Source organism: Scophthalmus maximus, chromosome 13, assembly GCF_022379125.1.
Source record: "Scophthalmus maximus strain ysfricsl-2021 chromosome 13, ASM2237912v1, whole genome shotgun sequence".
Classification (NCBI taxonomy): Eukaryota; Metazoa; Chordata; class Actinopteri; order Pleuronectiformes; family Scophthalmidae; genus Scophthalmus; species Scophthalmus maximus.
This window is the reverse complement of record NC_061527.1, coordinates 6,695,757-6,713,265: the sequence shown is the minus strand read 5'-3', so window position 1 is coordinate 6,713,265 and position 17,509 is coordinate 6,695,757. Positions and strand designations below refer to the sequence as shown.

General features: G+C 42.8%; 1 protein-coding gene and 1 long non-coding RNA gene across 7 annotated transcripts in view; one reads left to right on the top strand and one right to left on the bottom strand.

Annotated features, from left to right (window-relative positions):
• sgip1a (SH3GL interacting endocytic adaptor 1a) overlaps window positions 1-17,509 on the top strand; it is a 57,748-nt gene that overhangs the window by 9,481 nt on the left and 30,758 nt on the right. The window lies entirely within an intron of this gene.
• LOC118318859 lies at window positions 13,872-16,663 on the bottom strand. Its single transcript, XR_004795836.2, has 2 exons — window positions 15,991-16,663; window positions 13,872-14,208 (listed from the first exon to the last, which is right to left on the bottom strand). It is a non-coding gene; the product is annotated as an uncharacterized LOC118318859 (long non-coding RNA).

Sequence of the window (17,509 nt, the reverse complement as noted above, 5' to 3'; positions counted from 1 at the left end):
GTCTGTGAATGTGAAATGCAGAATTGCATGTCCCTGCCTCGTCTGAGTCATAGTTTGAGTCCATGTTTCTCCTCGTATTAGTATGCTCTGGTCCTCCCAACACAACTATTTACTTTTCACAGCAAATAAAAGCTGTATACTTAAGGCTCGTGCACATACGTTTCTCTTAACTTGTTGTGATCCTAGTGACTAATAGGACATTTTGTTTATTCAACCACGAGGCCCACGGGGATGTTGGAAAGCATCCAACAGATAACATTGATGATAACAGTCATGTTTTAGGAGCACCATAGGATTGGCATGTTACTGTTTTGATAACATGTGACAGACAGTACACACTTAATTGCCAATGAAGATTTCTTAGAACACATACATAGTTTAATGTCAAGCTGTGACAAAATATTTGGATTGGAAAAAAATCATCAAACATTTTCAGCCATGTTTGCACAAAGGGGGGGAGGTGATCGACTATGAGGCAAAATCCGACATCAGTATATACCCTGGAGAAGTGACAAGTCTGAGTCACTGGCTTTTCCTAATAATAACATAAGTGCATGGCTGCTAATTTGACAGATGCTGGCATGAAAAACTAGTCCAAGTATACGTCTTTTCAGTTACCAAAGTGTGGCAGACACGGCGGACACATCATCGTCGAGTGTGTCACAGTAGAGTCCATTTACTGTGGCGTGTGCTTGACTGCAAGTTTGACAGAGACCCACATGAACTTTCCCACAAAAAGACCGGACAGACACTCGGGAGAGGACGAGGCGAAAGGGAAAGCAGTCGAAAATGAATCGACTCGTTCATGTATGCACAAGAACGGTGTTTATTCATTCATAGACACAACAGCCCATCCAAATTCCATCTTGTTCTCTGTGCACACACACACACACACACACACACACACACACACACACACACACAAAAGATTATGTAATAATGCCCAAGATTCAGAGCCAGATAAACAGGCATGTTTGTGTAATTCTGTGTCAGCCGGGGAAAAATTTGATTTTCTTACAGCGTAATCAAACTGTTTCCTCGAATGACATATCAGATTCAGTGTGAAAAATGTATTTGTCAAAAATATCAAGATAAAAGCAACCGCTTGAACTGCTTGAGATATTAGTGCATTTGGCAGGATCAGGCTTTGACGATGTAAAGGTGTTAATAAATAAAGAGCACATTCACATAATGTAGCTGGTAAATACATTTTCTTTGACTAAACACAGTGTTCCATGCATCTTATCTCGACTTTAGTGTTGTACTGGTTTATTTAAAATGAAATGTTACACAACAAAGCACATTAACAACAGACAGGAAGTAGCACAGACTCTTTACCAACTGGGCGGGGGTGCTGTTTTCAATCTGTCAGTGCCCACACAGAGATTTGGCGGTGCCTGTGCTGTCAAACAGTGGGTGATTTGCTGTCAAAGATGTTTGGTCTAAAGATGATCTGCTGCTTCAACACCGTCGGTGCCACCGTCACTGATGAAAGTGTTTGTGTCGCGGTTTATTACAACAAAGGAGCTGAGTCTCACTTGGGTCCATCAACGAACGGAATTCAGACGAGAACCAATTAAATCTAGTTTTGTTGCTCCGTTGAGAATGTTGAGAATATCATGTTGTGTGAAACAATACAAGTGTTTATGGTACAGCATTTTTTGAATGGTGTGCTGTGTTTGGCTGTCATCGGTGTGTCCTCACACACACACACACTCACACACTCACACACATCACAAGGATGTGATCGGGTCACAGCGTAGAGCTGCTCTGAGCCAAACACCATGGATTACAAGGCCCGTGTGTATCTCTCTTTCAGTCCTGGGACACAACCACTAAAAAGAAATAAAAATAATAATTCATAGTGTCTTTTACTGAGTCCATTGGAGCAGGAGAGCAATCCACGGTACCCAATTAGAGAAGAGATGGACAATGAAAGAGACACACAAACAAGATGGATAAAAGCTGTCACAAGCTGGTAGATGATGAGTGAAGAGTGCTTCTGCAGGAAGAAGCAGATAAACGAAACGAGGAGTGCTGGGGATAGAAAAAGTGTAAAGAGGATGAAATGAGTTAAAATGTAGGGAAGCGTGAGAGGGGGAGAAATACATGGAGGGCAGCAATGCGTGTCAGAGCCCGAGGGCTAGACAAATAGATGAAGAGGGAGGGGACAGCGGACAGTGGTCATTGTGAAAAGCCTCTATTATGTTAAGTCAATTCCTTGTGTGTCCGGAGTTTGATCAGCTCATGTGGTGGGAAGGGGGATTTTGAAATTAGCAATTTCACACTGTTGATTTCCAAGGTTTAGTTTTGTTATAATTTCACCCGCTCTGTGTCTGGATTCCCCTCTTCAGTCAGAATAGTAGGCTTTAAAGCTCATTTGATTCCACATTAAAAACAAAGCTATGGGGGGATGTTGAGGATATTGATCGACGTTGAGGGTGCCCCCGTGCCAGATTTGACAGTAGCTAGCAGCTCCACATGGAAGGCCATGAGGATAGCCTGCTCTCTCGCCGCCGCCTTCGCCCACGCCTGCGGATTTTAACGGATGAATCGGACAGGGAGGAAAGGGAGGAAGAAGACGACTATGATCACATCGTTTTATGGAGTTGATGGATGAGTCATCAAGCATATGAAACAGTTTAGCAGGAAGGGAAAAGACAGGGCTTTTGATGTAAAAACTTTATCAAATGTCTTTGTTGATATATATATACATATTCAGAATACAAATAACAAGAGAGAAAAGTAAAATAGGGATTTCTTGTTAAGTATGTTTTCTGTCACCACTCTGTCCCCAATATAACTTGACCGTTAATGCTGACCATGGCCCCGTTAGCATCTCCATCTCCACTCTGCAGTTCATGACCTCATACCATCACATCTCCACATCTGAACCTTTCAGCTCTGCTCGTCCCCTGAATGTCTCTTCTTTCCCCGTCGTCCAGCTGGTGTGCAGCGCTTCTCTTTGCCTGTTCCTCCTGCACCGTCTTTCATATCCTTGAAGAAGGAGTGAATAGACACGGTGGCAGGGAAGCCCTCTGGGAAGCGGGATTTATTTGGCCATATAATATTAATGTGCTTCTCTGCATAATGTATTCAGCTCCCGGGCTGACGGTTTAGCGTTTGGCTCAATCTTTCTCAGACTCTACTTAATTATAACATGAAATCCTAATGCAGATGAATTGATTAGATTTGTGCGGTGGTTTCTCTTAGTGTTGGAGGTAAACACCGGCTCACATGACTCTCATATGAGCACTGATTCCCTAATGATGATTGTACTTTTTTATTTTTTGGAGTACCCACTTACCTTCGACTTGCGTCATCTACTTCAATTAGTGATTTCCTTAGTTTCCCAGAATACCTTTCAGTAAGCTCCAGGGAAACAACATGACTTTTTCTGCAGTGAGTTAGAGGAAGTTAGAGGAATATTAATGATGTACAAAAAGCAATATACACTTTTTTTACATTGAAGGATTTGATCAATTGTACCCCAGTTTGTCAAAACATAACGTCTATTTTCTGAATATAATCTCAAACAAGGGTGAAGAAAATAGCAGCTCTAGAAAGAAGTCTTTGCGTTTTGATTCTGGAAGTTCCCCTTTTGTCCATCTTTGTCCAAACCAACTGTGGGAGTGAGAAAAATTGAGCATAAGCGGCCATTAAATACATCATCGACTACTGACATCAGTTTTTGTAATGTGTCTTTTTTAGTCCTCCTTCCATTTAAGCTCTAGGTTTATCAAAAAAAGTGTCATTGTATTTGTACATTATTGTGTAAAAAGTCCCCTCTTTGCCATATCTGTGGCTTTGTCAGGGTCGGGCACTCGTGCGTGTACTTGTACTGCATGGCTACGAGCCAGACCAGTGCAAACAGATGTCAGTTTCAATCAGCGGAGGATGCACTAGCACAGTGACGCAGTGACACAGCTACAGGAAGAGATTAGCGGCGTTTAGATTGATGGTGGTTGGGACGAGAGATGCGGTGCAGAGGGAGGGATGGAAAGGTTGGAGGGGCTGCACAGAGAGAGAGGGAGCGAGATGTGGAGATTGAGGGTGAGAGCAATGTTATTCATGAGAGAGGGATGAACGGTGTTTTGAGAAATATGATTAAAGAGAGAGCATGTGTGGATGTGTTTCGCCAGCTCATCATGAACATGCTTTCCGGATGGCGATGTTTACATGGAAAGTTTCCGACTGTGTGAATGTCGGGCTGTCCGTGTGTGTACTCTCTCTTTGTACTGTACGCCTGGTTTACATCCAGGCTTAAGTGAAAGAGCTGAAGAGAAAATCCCTCGGTGCGGCTAACCTCATTCAGTGTTACATTCAGGAGTACTTTAACGCAGCACGCTTTAGCGGGTGAACAAATGACTCAAGTTGATGTCACCCTCTATATGATGTCATTGGTACTGGTTCAACAATCACTGGTCATGTGCGTCTACACTTGTATCCAAGCACTGAGCGATAATCAATCAGAAGGAAACAACTGAGATTTAACAACAACAAATTATGAGTTAAAGTGAGCAGGAACGTGCCCTACCTCTAACTCATTCTGAACAAACTGAAGGATTAGTAAAAAGCAATACTAAACCTTGTAAGGACGAACTGTACTTGACTCGTATTAGCAATATTTTTTTAAATGACTCTCCATCCATCCATCCATCATTTTCGTCCACTTATCTGAGGTCGTGTTGTGGTTGCAGCAGGCTAAGCAGGGTATTCCCTGCTCTTAGATGAATTGTCATCATTAGTTAGCAAAAATGATGAAGCTTTATTTCCGTCCGTTCAGTTACAGATGACACCTACTGGGCAAACCTTGGTGAACCACAGAAGACGGATATTTCAGAAAAATTAAGTCAGAAAAACCCATAAACATCTTAATTAAAATTCTTTTAACAAACTCTAAGCACTATGAGTGAATGTCGTCTTAATCCCATAAGTGTGGAGGAAGTTTCATTTTTATAAATACCAATGATCATACAGGGCTGTGTGTATCTTAGTCATTTTGATATGCTTCATTTGGACACTGACCTCAATTATCAGTGTTCACTTATGCACACAACACATTTATGTTAGCATGGATGAATGTGCCCATAAAGGTGTGCATGCATGGGTGCACGGGTGCCTGCGCGCGCATGTTTGTGTTTTTGTGATTCGAATAAGATGCTGTTTGAGATGAGTTGGTCGTACAGCCCGCCGTTGTCCCAGCAGCTATCAGATGCATGACTCATAGCAGATAGGATTTCATTGGCAGACATCAGACCTTGCACAGAATAGAGGAGCCATTGATTTTCACCATATCAGCAGGGAGGGAGGCAGAGAGGGGGAGAGAGAAAGGGGGAGGAAGGGAAACATGGGTACAGACAGAACTGTAGCTGAGAGAAAACTGTGCATCACTGAAACTAAACCACAAAGCACCTGTCATCTGTAGTTCCACTGTTAAAAAACTAGTGCGGGTGCACTGCTCAGTATGTGTGATGGCTGCAAAAGATTTGTGTCTGTGTTCATATCACTCAGCGAAGTATCCGAGTTTTGGCATGACACAACTTACATCATCATAGAAGTTCCTCCACGTTGTACTGTACAGGATATCATCACAGGTATTGTCTAAGAAAATGGTTCGTGTCAGTCAGTTGAATTCCTGTTCTGGGATTACTTGATGCAGGATTAATATAATCTGCCTGGAAGTATTTATTGAAGAAATGACAGGACAATTCTGAATATGAGGGATGACCAGCGCAGCCTTTGCAGGTTCAGCCTTTTATTTATTTATTTGTGGTTTAGTTTGATCCAGCTGAATTGACACCTGTTGCGACACCGTCCTGACTGCTGCCTCCAAACTGCCCCGTGGCCACGCAGCGATGTTCTTGTCCATTGCTGTCAGGTTTAGTTTCATTTTGCCAGACGCAGTGAGGCAGGATATCACGGGTTTTGATACTATTAACGGCAGCGATGGATGAGTCTCAGACTGATAAAGGCAGGGAAGGACAGAAGCAGCAAAAGATCAGAGGTAATAAGAAGAGACAGATTGATATCAAAGTGCTTCCAGTTATATCAGTTAATAAAGCACTGTTGGCAAACTCGAGGTGCTGTGTCATGCCGGGGTTATGAAGGTTTAAAGAACCTGGAAACAGAATATGCCCAGCAAGTCTCTCCACACTTTGAGAGAGAGGAGGAAGAAAGGTTAAAAAAGAATGGTATAGTGGATTTGAAGTGGATTGAAGATGATTTGCGGTGTTTCTCTTTACACCACTGACCCATCACTCCTGCCAATTCTAATGTTTGCTCGGAGATGCAGTGCCTCATTGACCTAATCGCTCAGGGACTGAGTAGGAATCACGTTTGGTCATTTTAACATCATTTCCAAAAACAAATGATCCAGACGGAAACCCATGTGGTCAGAGCCCAGTTTGTCCAAATTAAAAAGGGAGACTGGAGGAAAAGGAAGTCACTCCCCCTCGCTTCACCACGATCCTCCACCAGCATCTAAAGATGGTGACAGTGGTGCGAAAATGGCATTGTCACATTTCTTGTGAAACAAGAAAAGGCTGTCTTACTAAGTGTTTAGTTGAAGACAAATACAAGACGTTTGACAAACTCTCCTCCGCCCATACCAAAGGCCTTTCGTTCCCCAGAATCACAAGATTTTTGTGTTGTCCTTCTCTCTTCCCCTCTGGCAAGTCATAAGGCTCTCATGGAAAATGAGTCTATTTTTCTTTTTTGGCATTTGGACACTAAAATGGAGATTGTTGTTTGCGCCGTTCAGTAAGATTTGGGTTTGTGTCAGGTATTCCCCTAATGTTTTAAAGAAGCATCTATTCAGCTCAGTTTGCCTTAAAATAAAAGTGGGAATTAAAAGGTTTTTGTGTCCAAGTGCTGAAATGTGATTAGGTCTTTTTGTGTGTGTGTGTGGGTTGTGTATAATGGAATCTGTGTTTCTCCTTATCAATGGGAGTTTCATAAATGATATGGACACATTTCATAAACAGGATGTAACTGTATAAATTTTAACAACAAAATGTGGTGGTTTATTAGACCATTACCTGACCAGTGTACTTTCTCGTTTACATGCTCTGAAGTGAACATATCTCATTATCATCTCTGATATCTCATGATTCTAGATTCAAAACATTCAGAGATCATGTTTTCTCTTTCATTGCATTGAGCTAAAATGTAATATGTCTCACAAAATATCAGCAGTACAGAAACTAGTGCTTCATATTCTTTTCAATCACAGCGTGAGGCCAGAGAGGGGGGAGGGAGGCAGGGTCTAATCCAGCACTAACATCAGACTCTTTCAACCCTTCACGCTGTCTCATAAAAGCACAGAATTGAGTTCTACACGTAAAAGTACAAGCGCTTATGAATCTGTGTCTGTGTGCACAGTCATTTGTGCGTCAGCGTCGTGTGTCTGCCGCTGCTTGAGCAATTCAGTTTGATGCGAAGCCACGGCGTCCTCCATTTTGCATGACTTTAGTGCAGCAGTGATGGTGGGGTTCTCCTGGAATGGCCCCTTTATGTTGTTTCAGAAGTACCAGCATCATGTTGCATAACATGCAGTCACTGAGAACAATGTCTTTTTCAGTACTTTGGCACGGCTGTCACAGCGTGTGTGTGTGTGTGTACACAGTGTTTGTGGCACATACTCAAGTGTCACACCAAACAGACACAAAGATCTGTTCAGAGCAGGTAGCGCACAATTGGAAAGTTCGACTAGAAGAAAAGGAAAACATTAAGGGTTTTTGTCCTTCCTTGTTACCTCCGCCAGGGAGGTTACGTTTTCACCCGTTTTTGCTTTTTGATTTATTTGTTTACAGGATTATGCAAAAACTGATTAACTGATTTAATCAAAACTTGTTGGAGGGATGGGGACGGGGCCTGGGAAGAACCCGTTCAATGTTGGTGTGGAATGGATGTGGATTGAAGGAGCTAAGCCCAAATTTTTTCAAACTACATTTTATGAAAAATAATTCAGGTTATCAGAACACCTCCCCTTTCCTTTTAGAACGAGACTATGGCGGGAGGGATTGTTGGACCTTGGCTGTTTCTCTGTGAGGTCACACACTGTCAGGAAAAAGATGAGTGAAAAATCAAACAAGTTCATGAGTCATCATTTAAAATGATGACTGAGCAAAAGTGTGTGTGTGCGTGCATGCATGCATGTTCGCGAGCCAGCAGGATGATCGATGTTAGCGGCAGGAGGTTCGGCAATTTACTACATTATAGATATTACCATAAGGTCGACTCTACAGTATGTGGTACACCGGGGGGGTTGGATGTGTTGCCTCAGTCAACCTGAGGGTTAAAGGAGCTCTGGTTATATTGCTGGGCGTCAGCGCGTCACTGGAATTGATGGTGTGTTCCCTCAAAGTGGTTCCAGATCTTGTAATCCATCATGGTTTCTTCACATCCCTTCTCTCTCTCTCTCTCTCTCTCTCTCATTCGGCCTCCCCACCTCCTCGTGTCACTCTCCCTTTCACTCCCCCTCACGTCTTGTCAGAGACAAACAACCCACTCAACCTTTTTCGTTGTGGGTTCTTTATTTGAGGACCACGACGTAGGCCCCTTGTCTTAATGAGCCATAGACAGTCGGGACATTCCCTTCCCCACCAAAAGATGAGTGAACCTGTAATCTGGGTGTGAACTGGAGGGGAGGGGTGGAGTCAGCGGTCTGCCTTAACCAGCAAGAACTGAGATTAGATTGTTGGGAGCGAGTCGGGGAGGTGTAATCCACAGGAATTTGAGCCAACTGTTTCTTTTTGGATCCTATCACAATGAGATGGACTGCTGCTCCCTCCCTCTCTCTTTTCTGTCCCTATTTTCATTTTGTTTGTTCTTATTTTTGCAAAGCAAACAAAGTCATTTCCTGTTCTTCCCCCGAGGCACATGGAAGGAGGACGTGACCAGGCTGCATCCAAGCTACTGATACATTACATATCAACTTTCTGTCAAGCCTCATGAACACCACACGCACGCACGCACACACACACACACACACACACACACACACACACACACACACACACACACACACACACACACACACACACACACACACACACACACACACACGTCTTTGTCACAGACCATATAGCTGTATAATATGGCTGGCGTGGTTGCTGAAAAGGTCCTGACTGGATTCTTGGAAAGCCAAAAGCATCAGTGCCCAAAGAAGAAATGGAGTAGGAGTCTGTGCACATTCCTCTTCCAAAATGTCACCGCATACATCTTGTTGTTGTTTTTTTTTTTTACAAAGAGGAAGTCGATTTTGTCTTGATTCGACCTGGACAAAGCACCAGATGAACCAGAAAATGTGTGAACCGGTGGAATCAGTGAAGAGGTTGTTGGTTTGATCCCTGTCAGGAGAGACCGTGATCTCATGCATTACTGGATCCCTACGCTAGGTTCAAATGCTATAATCCTACATTACCCATTATGCATTTTATGTATAAAGTGAAAGTAAGTCTTGTAACTGTTCTTTCTCCAACAGCCTAAAGAAAACAAATTCAGCAATAAATCCACGATTGATCTAATCAGCTAATTGGTTAATCAACAAATATTTCAATAACTGCAACAAATCAAACTGCTCACAGGAAAAGTGAAATAATGTGAACTCACTGGAATTTGATGTTTGAGGCTAACACCATATGGACTCATAGTCGAGAGTATTGAATCTGTGCTGACCAATGAGGAGCTGACACTGATGAATGGACTCTTCCTACTTGGACTTGCGGGAGAAGAGAGAGTTCATTAATTATATTCCGCTTCACCATCAGCGTTATGTGAACACAAGAGGACCGGCAAACACATAGTGAGTTATAGAAACATAAAGGGAACAGAGTGATGACAGGGTAGGTATTTATACCTTAAAAAGGTTATTAGTATTAGCTACATCATGTTGTGTGATTAAGTAGCAGTACTTGAGGTATTTATAAACGGTCAATAGATCGTTATATATATATAATATATATAATCACTCCATGCACAGCCCAGAGTTTATTGGACGGAACCGAAGCCATTTACATGATGAGTTGGTGCATTAGCCGACAGAAAGGGCATTTGGCTTTGAGAGGAGTGTGCCCATACAATACACTGGCAAGAGAAGCGGCGCAATATCCAGGATGCTCACACATCTACTTCATATAGATCCTGGATAACAAGCTTTATGATCATAAGGAAACGCTTCACTGAGCGTAATGGAGAGAGAGAGATGTTGAATAAGATGCAGCATACTGTTGTGAATTGGTCTCAAGTCTCCAAATAACGTCTCAGTTTTACCATTAAAGCAATTGGAAGTGGGCAAATAATTAATCTGCTGTTAAGATTTTAATTGTGGCATGCTGAAGCCTTGCTGTTGGTTTACCTCATCCATGTGTTTTTTGATTTTACTGTGACAGAATATCACAAACAGTGTGGCCCTAAAACAACCAGTATCTTTGTAAAGCAACGATTTCAGTTTTTTTTTCTCTACACGTGTGTTACATGTGGCAGCGCTCTGTCCGATTGCATCGCATGATACAGAGCTGCATGATGTATTATTAAAGGAGCATTCGTCTTGCCGTCAAAGCACTGGAGCCCATGGGCTTTTGGTTGTAGTTTAATAACAAACGCACCACGTCATTCAAGTCAGCTTACATCAGAGCGCGTCTTTCTTGCCGATCGCTTTGCAGTTTCCAGCGGTTACTCTCCCATTTCCAGTTTTGCTGCAGGGGCCTTGAACTTCTTAGCACATATTGATAGAAGTGTCTGTAATCATTTGAGCTGCACATGTTACTTGTAAAACAAAGCAACTGCCCTGCAAGTTGTGTGCGTGGCCGTCGGTGTTGGAGGTTGTTGTTGTTGTTGTTGTTGTTGTTGTTGAGCAAATTCTAATTACAGCTAGTGACCGGACTAAAGAGTAGATAAAAAAATAAAAAACTTGTAGTCTGTTTACTCTCTTTGCATTTACTTTCTCTTTTTGCTCCAGTTTTGATTGAGCTTTCGAAAAGCTCAAAATATCTTGCAAAATTGCTACTTTCAGCGAACGATGCTGTCTAAGGAGATATATTATTTTTGAGATTTTAAAGCCCTTTGCCCCAACAACAATATAAGTGTGACAATAGCTGCTTGGTCCACAAAGGGCCCTGTTCCTGTCTCTGTTTAGTTTTGTATTCTTAATCATTCCTTATTCATCAGTGACTCACATGAAATGTGGGCTTGTGTTTGCTTTGTATGAAAGTGTGTGTGTGTGTGTCCAGTGTTTTCTCACCAGTCCCTCCATCCTTCCTCCTCCTCATTATCCTCCTCCAGCTCCATCTCTCCACACAATGGAGAGTTAATACTCAGTGCAAACACGGATCTCTCAGTTTTATGGGGAAAGAGAAAAGAAGAAGAAAAAAGATCCATCCTCCCGTCTGTGAATCACACTTCAGCATCGTCCATCTGCCACCTTATGGCTCAACAACTTTGAATCACTGCATTTGATTATTATTTGATTACGAATGTATGTATTTAGTCTGGTTGCTTTTCTACAGTCTGACTGTGACTGAAGGCAACACTTTCGATTTGATTCAGTATCTAACAATATCAGATGCAACAGCAAACAATTCAGGAGTGGTGGACGGAAAAACCAAAAGATAAACTCGCAGAAAAGAGGTTTTTCTATTTTAGTGTGTCTAAGATGCTAACAAATACCTGCCTGGGAATACTGTAAATCAAGTGGAAAACAGAAACACATGGGAATCCCCCTTTGTGCCACTTCTGGTGAGAGTCTGTCATCTTAGCTGCGGTCTTGGTCCTGACACTTTCCCAGAAAAAATGTCCTTCCTTTGCTGAATGCTTGACTAAGTTCACTAGTCACTTCAGCTCTCCACCATCCTCTGATGGGTTGATACCGTAACATAACGGACATGTTTGAATTCCTGGGCTGAGATCAGAGCAAAAAACGGTTTTATGCCAACCAGGATTTTGGGGGTGTCATTTGAGGCATGTGAGACCAGCGTAGAAAAATGTTGGGTTACACGGGGCTGAATGCACCACAGAACCACAGCGGCTTGTAAAAATGTTCACCCCCTCGTGTTTTTTCACGTTTTGTCGCATCATAACCAGGAGTGGTCTTCCGGGGGAGTTTGTGCAATTTGATTTTCACAACATGCCTCCCACTTTGAAGAGCAAAAATGTTTTTTGTTAAATCTTCAGTTTACATGACCACTCCCCACATTATGATATTGTGACTACCATGCTTCAATGTGGGAAGTGTGCAGACACAGGAAAACTACCAAGTGTTTTTTCCTGTTTTGTTGGAGCTGTGATATGTGGCACTGCACATCCTGGATGTTGATTCTCAATGAAATCCTTTGTGCTATCAACGACTACAGTCATTTGATTTGTTGAAAAAAACTAAATTGCTCAATGTGGCTTGTAATGGTTGGTTTCTGATGTTTGTTCCGCTGCGGTGCTCTAGCAGACAGATATGACGGTCATCGATCGCCTCGCAGTTAACAAAGACCACACGCCAGTAAACACACGCGGGGTCGCGTTGATCAGTTGGTTGACTCCGGGTTGTTTGGATTTATCGCTGTGGCTGGTATTTAACAAATGATAAATCTGTCTTTATCTTTTCATTTTACTTTTTGTACAGGGAAATTGATAGGATTCTTCAGTCTGAATTCATGGTTTCATCTCCTCGCCTCGCCATAACCTGTCCACTTCACCTCAGAAAAAACCCACATTCAGGGAGATTCTTGATCGATACCGGATAGTTAAAACGAGCGAGACTGGAGCACCGACGACTGCTCGTCCTGTCCATCGTGAGCCTCGCATTAATGAGCGGAGTGATGATAAAGGTCCTCGCTGTTTCAGCCCTGAGCCAGCTGGAAGACGACGCATCCAAATTGAATTTGCTACGACCTTGTAGGTCTACAGATGTATCAGGAGAACTTTTTGAGTGCATTTGGAGACCTTGCTGATTGTCGATCATTTCTGAATCCCGTTGACATTTAGGGGATCGGCCTGAAAAGTCCTTGAATTTGATATTGAAGGTGTGTGAAACCTGCTATTTATTTCAGTATGTTAATTTGTGCCGTTAAGGGACCTGTATTTATTTTTTGTAAATGCAAATGCATCTCTAAATACACACAACTATTTATGTGTAAAATTATTCTCTTGTTTTTATATAATACACGGTTGCAGGGTAATTCATTTCTGAAAACGTATGTATGTGAATAGAACGGTTATCCTGAGGAACGAGGAACACGAGGGCCATTTAGCGAGCACACTGCATCACGGGGATGGAGGCTCTGCGTGCACAGTGAGCATAAATGTTTGGAGAAGACGCCAAAATCAGAGCGACGGCCGCACTTTTCTCCGGGATGTGCACGGTGGCCGCTGCTCTAGCAGAGCTGATTGTTGAACATCACTCCACAGCCGAGTCAATGAGCCAGGTGACTGTGGCTATGAAATGCAGCCTGCATAAAAAAAAGGTTGTATTTTTTTTTTTTTTTTCATCCTCCTGCAGTAATGGGTTTGGGTGGCCGCAGAATGACATTTCACTCTCAGATTAATGTGGCTGAAAAGTGTGAATTTGTACTTTTTGATTTCATTTATTTTTTCTCATAGTGGTGGCTGTGGTGATCTGTTTTGATAGCAGGACATGACTGAAATAGCTGAGTACACATCTCCATGGGGAGAGTGGTGGGGCCTACGAGGGGTTTTGGCAACTGTAGTCTGGCAACAAACCCATACGTCCACTTTTTCATTCTGTAGACATCCGAAGGGGCCCGTGTATTAAAAGTTCTGCTTGCCAACTAAAGGTCACCCTCAAGATGTAGTTAAACTCTGAGCTCCAGTTGTGAAGCTTTGAATTACTTTCATTGTCAGCAGAGACGGGAACCAAATTTCAGCTTAAACTTTCGCGGCATGTTTCTTTAATTGTCGTCATGCAATCGAACAACCGCCTTCATTGTGAATCACATTATCTGGTATGAAATACAATATCGTGGAAGTGTCCCGCCCGGTATGATTGGTGCGAGCTGCGGGCACCAGCTGGAGGCGGAGAGGCCACTCGGTTCTCATATCTTCCTCTCTCATCTGTGTCAATAAATGAACATACATCTTCCTCTCCCTGTGTCCATGTTAAAAGCCACTTTGTTGCCTCTGCGGCAGGGTCATCTTCCACACAGGCCTGGGTGTGGCTGCTGTTTGAAGACGGGATGGGAACCATGGGGACCACGGCTGTGTATAGAAACAGAGGGGTTGAGGGTAGTGGAAGAGATTTACAGATTGGTAATGGATACAAAAAACACACTGGATTTACTTTACATACTGTCGCATACTCCCTGCATCTCGTTTACCATTTTTTAATTTTTAATTTAAGCTTCTATGCAAATATTAGGGCGTTGATGAGATGTCACCACTAACCATGTTGTAAAGGACAGTTGAATATTTTAATTTCATGTAAACGTTAAGATAATATGTATCAATGGCCTCATGCGGTTCTGAAACAATTAGTCGATTGATCAATAAAAAACCCGCTTTGGTTCCAACATCTCAAACGTTAGCTGTTTTTTAAAGTAAATATTAATCTATCTTTTGCATTTTCACTGTCACTCAAACATGAAAAACATTTTATATAATTTACCTTGCGCTATTTTTTCAATATTTTCAGATGGTTTGTATACTAAATTGTTCATAAATTAATACAAATATAACCCATTGATAACAATAATTGTTCCATAAACTGTTCAGTAGATGGGGTTATATTATATATTCAGAGGAAACCAAGCTAATGCACAGATGGACGCATCGCCACCATCTTGGCAGTCGCAAGCGTCTTTTGTTGTTCTCTGCACCAACTGCCGACACGCTGCTGCTGTACGGTTTCTGGCCCTGACCCACTTTCCTCAGAGGTCGGTTACGTCACTCAATGAAACATCTCTCTTTTTTTCTTTTTTATTCAAAGGATGCATCTGTGCAACAGAACGGACGTGCCTACGTCCATACTCCTGACGTGTGCGCGTAGGTACGCGTGCGCCCTGGGTGCATTGTTCATGAAAGTGCTACCGTTGATAGCTCACAGCGCAGCCACCTGCGCAGTACAGTCGAGGCCTAATTTTAGCATCCGCAAGCACAAACGCACGAGCACTGACACTGCTGCTTAGGCTTTTTTTTCCTCGCTGCCACACTGACGGACGCTCTTTCACTGAAACACGCACAGGCCTGGAAACACACAGTGAGGCTGCATGTGATGGCTGTCGGTGGCCATTTCTGGAGGTTTTCTGATGTCGTATGTGCTGCAATCTAATAAGACAGGGCGCTGAAGGGGGCATATCATTTCAGCTTCTGTCAGCTTCTTCCTCTGCGGGTTGGAGAGAAAGAAGGTTAGACAAGTGAAATCTTAAATCCTGGTACTGACATGGAAATGGTCAGAGGGGAAGATTGAATAATCGTCTTTCTCCTTTTCTGTGCTATCGAGCTGGGGTAGAGTAATGAATCACAGTGGGGGACTAAAGTCTGAGACTACATATAAATGTCAATATCAGTCGATTGATAATTATCACAATACATGTCAAATTATAATTTCTCCCATGGGCAGAGAATGACAAACACTTGCAAAACATTTTACAAATCAGAGTTGGATCATTAGAACATTAAAACCCAATTTTTAGAACATTAAAACCCAATTTTATATATATGTGTGTTTATATATATATATATACACCTCCTCACCATGCTAGGACAATGCATTAATGGATATAAAAATGCAACTTCTGTTATATTGCCATTGATGAAAGTTGCCATTGCCCAGCCCTAATTTGACATCTCTACCTGAGTATAATCTTGAGGTCTGCTGCTTCATATCCAAAGGCTTTATATCCGAGCGCATTGTATAGTAGCTTCCGAATAGGAGCTCATGTTTATTTGTCGGCACATCCAGTATTTTCTGCTTTACATATTAACCATGCGACTCCATGTTCATTCTTCCCATCAGATTTTTCCTTTCCATGCATCGCATACCTGCACATGTGCCCGCGTGTCGAAGGCGTCCTCCGTGATATTAGAACATTTTTCTGCCTCGGCGTCACTGCAGCGTTGCGAGCTCGTCGTCGGTGCCTCTGCCAGTTTTAAGCAGCAAATCTTTCCTCACCTGCCTCCACCTGCTCCTGCCACGAGGATGGATGAGTCACTCCAACAAAAGAGCCTTTTAAACGCCCTGTTTACAATGCGCTCGCCTGTCTCTCATCTTGTCTACTGTATGTCAGTCCGCCTGTCTCACAGTCTTCCTCGTGTACTGAGGGCCCCCTACAGGTTTTCTTCTGATTTTGTTTTTATGTGCCTACCAGCCTTCCCCCTGTTCAACAAATTTCCGCCTCCTTGCCGTCTAACCTGTCTGCCTGCCTGTCAGCGCATCCACATGCTTCTCCTCGTGCTTAGCCAACAGCTCGGCTCAGTACCCACAACAACCTGACACACCGTCCTCACGCTTTAATTCCCTCATCTCCGAACTCCCCGCTGAGCGTGCTCTGACATGTTTACCACACTGTAAACTATAAACATCAACAGTCTTGTTATTGATTCATCAACTTTCTTGGATGTACACTCATAAAAGAAAAGCAACAAATGAGTTTAAGAAGTTATTTTTAATGCATTCAGATCTAACTCGCCAAAAACATCCACTGCTTCTGCTTCCTTCCTACTTACTATGCACAGCAGCACTGGTCTCCCATTCAGAGTTTGGAGTGGCCCAGCCTGGTGCTCTGCTGCGGCTGTGTGTGTGTATGTGCACGTGCGCGTGTTTCGTCCAGTGCCTCTTCTCTCTCTCTCTCTCTCTCTCTCTCTCTCTTTCCTCCCTTGGAGCAGCACGTTGAACCGCCTCTCCTCGCTGTGGCCAGAAGTAGACCTCTACTTAAAGAGCTGCCTCATATTTTATGTGCCACAGTGTGTGTGTGGTTTTTAAATGTCCTTGCGTGTGTGTGCGTGTGTGCGTGTGTGTGTGTGTGTGTGTGTGTGTGTGTGTGTGTGTGTGTGTGTGTGTGTGTGTGTGTGTGTGTGTGTGTGTGTGTGTGTGTGTGTGTGTGTGTGTGTGTGTGTGTGTGTGTGTGTGTGTGTGTGTGTGTGTGTGTGTGTGTGTGTGTGTGTGTGTGGCATGGTGTCACTTCCAGTTCAGTCCACTGACTCTGTGGCAAATACAGCTGAGACTAGTGCACCAGAAAACCCCTGGCAGGAGCAGACATGAGCCCACAGGAAATTAGACAATAGGTGCAAACATGAGGAAAGATTTTACTTTACTTCATTTAAATCTAAAGAAAAATAACATGGATTCCTTTACACTTATAGAGTGCTGAGAAATGAGAACACTTAACTGAATTAAATCAGTAATTTCCCATTTTATGGGACTAATACAGGCTTGTTTGATCTGTTTGTTTGATTATATAGGGTTGCAACATTTGGTTAAAAGCTGTCAGATTCTTTTGGCCTGTAGATAGGATATGAATTGTTGTGGCTGTGGACTTGATCTGATAATGAGAGAAATATA